The sequence below is a fragment of the Globicephala melas genome, chromosome 8, assembly GCF_963455315.2.
Source record: "Globicephala melas chromosome 8, mGloMel1.2, whole genome shotgun sequence".
Taxonomy (NCBI): Eukaryota; Metazoa; Chordata; class Mammalia; order Artiodactyla; family Delphinidae; genus Globicephala; species Globicephala melas.
The window spans coordinates 91,534,134-91,537,855 of record NC_083321.1 but is presented as its reverse complement, the minus strand read 5'-3'; the positions used below and the strand labels follow the sequence as shown (position 1 = coordinate 91,537,855).

Genomic DNA, 3,722 nt, shown 5'->3' with positions numbered 1-3,722 from the left:
ATGGCAAGCCTGACATCTGTGAGCCCTGCAGCAAGGGTCGTAGGGGAGCAGCCTGACTGGGACCGCCCATCTTCCCTTCCCACACTTGGTTCCACCCTATGCGACAAGAGGACCTGCATGCATGTGTGTGAATACTCCAGACCACATGTCTAAGCTCCATTCCTTGCTTTGAGAACCTGGAACCTGGTCTTGAAGAAGGGGTTGTGAGAGCCAGGGGTCATGTCCTGTGGGTGCCAAAGATGTGGACACAGCAGGACAGGAGAAAAGCCAGTGCTGGGCCCCTCTAAGCATGGAGCCCAAAGCCAGGGCCCTGGTAGCATAGGGCTAAAGACAGTACAGATGAAGGTCTGATGAACCTAAAACAGTGAAATAGAAGCAAACCACACAGGCCTGGACTCAAATCCTAGGTTTAACACTGACTTTCTTAGTCATTTAACCTCTTGGAGTTGTAGGTTCCTCCTGGACAAATCTGAGACTTCACACCTGCCTTGCAGAGTGGTTCATTTCTGCCAAATATCAGCCTTCCAATAAACAATGGTTATTGTTGCCTTTAACGTAAAGTCAATCGGCAGAGGACAGCAAACTCAGAGCAGTGAGAAGAGAGAGCAGAACCCTTGGGAGAGGGAGTGATCAAGGAGAGTGGGGAGAGGTAGGTGAAGTTTCCCTTGGGGGCTGAAGACACCCTTGGACAGCTTAGGTAGATCCAGATATGTCCAACCCTGGCCACGGGTCCACAGCTCACAGGCCTTCAAAATTGTTTTGTGTTATTTCATCTGAGCAGGCTCCTGCTCCATGTTCAGAAAAAAAAAGTCTGGGCTTCCCTTGTGGCGCAGTGGTTGACAGTCCACCTGCCGATGCAGGGGACACGGGTTCATGCCCTGGTCTGGGAAGATCCCACATGCCGCGGAACGGCTGGGCCCGTGAGCCATGGCCGCTGAGTCTGTGCGTCCGGAGCCTGTGCTCCGCAATGGGAGAGGCCACAACACTGAGAGGCCCGTGTACAGCAAAAAAATAAATAAATAAAAATAAATAAATAAAATTTAAAAAATAAAATGTCTACTGCTTTTTAAAATCTCCAGACTGTCTCCCACCTTCCATTTTGCACAAGTCCAGCCCACGCTGAGACTCTCTCCCATACAGGCTACACAACTGAGCCTCCAAACAGCTCACACCAGTAAACAGGCCCCCAAGACCCAGGAGGCACACACTGTGGGAAATGAACACACGGGTAGAGACAGACCTGCTAATACGTTCACAGGTTGGAGGTCTTTCTCCCGAATGCAGACGAGATATTGCTGCAGTAAAAGGTGAAATTGCTCAGCCCTATCTTCCAAGCACGGACCAGGGAGGGATCCCTAAGACCAGACTGACACAGCTCATAAATCTCTCACATTTCTGTTTGTCTCAACCTGCATCATTTCAAGTACATGTGGGATTGTCACATTTTAAGAAAATAAATTAAATGAAATGGTAGATTCGCCTTTGTGATCCTGATGTGCAGATTACATATTATTACGTTATGTATCTCACACCCTCCAGTGCATTTGCACTAGGGTATGATTATTGGATTTTGATGTATTGCCAACCTCAAACTCAAATAAATATTTTTCTCTACTAAGTGATGCTGGGAAGGAAGGCACTTCTTAAGCATAAAGCCTATTTGTGTGGTTTAGTAAGAAATGCAAGGAAGCCAAAGTGAGGAAGAATAAATACGCCAGCTCTGGTCTTCCATGGTAAGTCCTGTATATCTAGTTCCTTAAACCCCAGAAAAATAGACAGACACAGAAAAGAGGCCTGGAGCCTGCTCTAATTCTCAGAAGAATTCATGCACTCGTTCAACAGACATTTATTCAACATCTACTATGTGCCAGGCACGGTTCTGGACATCAAGGGTAGGACAGTGAAGAAGGCAGACAAAAATCCCTGCCCTCCAAAAATCTGCATTCTAGAAATGAGAAAATCAACGAGTAAAATATATAGCATTCCTGTGGATAAGAGCCTTAGAGAAAAATTAATTTAGCCAGTGGGATAGGGAGTATGCTTGGTACCAGTTTTAAATGGGTGGTCAGAAATGGCCTTGTGGAAAGAGTAACATTTGACACAAGCCCTGTAGCAAGTGAGGCAGACAACCCTGGAGATATCTGCGAGAGGGAAGTGCGTGAAAGCAGATAGAACAGTAAGTCCAGAGACCCTGAGGCAGCAGCAGGTCTGCAATATTCAGAAGACAGTCAAAGCCTGAAGCAGAGCAAGGTTAAGCAAGGGGCAGTGAAGTAGAAGTGAGGGGTCAGAGAGGTGATGGGGGATGGCGTGGCCAAATTGGTAGGGCCTTATAGGCCACTGTAATAACCTTGGACTATTTTAGGTTTGTTGTACAGTGATGGGTGAAACATATAATGCCCCTGCTTTTTCAGAGACTATATTATGACTGAAAATCCTTAAGTAGCCCAATATGTATAGAGTGAGAAATGTTATAGTTGGGGAGGGGTGCTTGAGAGGAGTGATGGGTAAGTCAGAGAGAGACTCCTTCCAGCCCACTGCTACCCCCTCCACCATGGAAACCTCTCTTCGAAAGTCTCTGGTTATCTGAAGACACCACTCAAGAAGGGGTCTGACCTCCCCTCTTTACTGCCCTTAATGTAGCTTAAACAGTTGGCAAACTTTAGAAACCAAGAGAAAAAGAAATGTTAAAAAGGACATAGAATTTAATATGGTACAATTTCATCTCTCATGTAGGTCTAAAGAAATGTAACTTTATGTCATTAAAATTATATATGGATACTTACCTGGCAGGGGAGATACCATGATCATGAAGGTGGTTTACCCAGGATGAGGCTCACTCATTGCACTGCGAGTGTGCTGACACCTGCAATTTCCCCAAATGGGGGAAACTCGACTGCATAATTTGTGGTAGTGGGGAACTGTGTGCGCTCTTTCCCCCAGCAATTTGTGTTTAATAATAGAACTGACCAGTTGAGCTGAATGAAAGGCGTAAAAACGTTTGAGGTGGACTTTCTCTCATAGCGCAGTGATTGAGAATCTGCCTGCTAATGCAGGGGACACGGATTTGAGCCCTGGGAAGATCCCACATGCCGCGGAACAACAGGGCCCATGAGCTGTAACTACTGAGCTTGTGTGTCTGGAGCTTGTACTCTCCAATGAGAAATGCCACGACAGTGAGAGGCCCTTGTTCGCCACAACTAGAGAAAGTCCACACACAGAAATGAAGACCCAACACAGCCAAAAATAAATAAATAAATTCAAAAACAATTTTTAAAAAATATATGGAATCCTAGAAGATGGTGGAGTAGAAGGCCATGTGCTCACTCCCTCTTGTGGGAGCACTGGAATCACAACTAACTGTTGAACAATCATCGACAGGAAGACACTGGAACTCACCAAAAAAGATATCCCACATCCAAAGACAACAGAGAAGCCAAAATGAGATAGTAGGAGGAGCGCAATCACAATAAAATCAAATCCCATAACTGCTGGGTGGGTGACTCACAAACTGGAGAACACTTATACCACAGAAGTCCACCCACTGGAGTAAAGGTTCAGAGCCTCACGTCAGGCTTCCCAACCTGGGGTCCAGCAATGGAAGGAGGAATTCCTAGAGAATCAGATATTGAAGGCTAGTGGGATTTGATTGAAGGACTTTGACAGGACTGGGGGAAACAGAGATTCCACTCTTGGAGGGCACATGCAAGGTAGTGTGCACATCG

At 46.1% G+C, this 3,722-nt stretch overlaps 1 non-coding gene across 1 annotated transcript; it reads left to right on the top strand.

The window, feature by feature from the left end:
- The first annotated feature begins 2,775 nt into the window (after positions 1-2,775).
- LOC115844955 (U1 spliceosomal RNA) lies at positions 2,776-2,939 on the top strand. Its single transcript, XR_004036277.2, has one exon. It is a non-coding gene; the product is annotated as a U1 spliceosomal RNA (small nuclear RNA).
- The last annotated feature ends 783 nt before the right edge of the window (positions 2,940-3,722 follow it).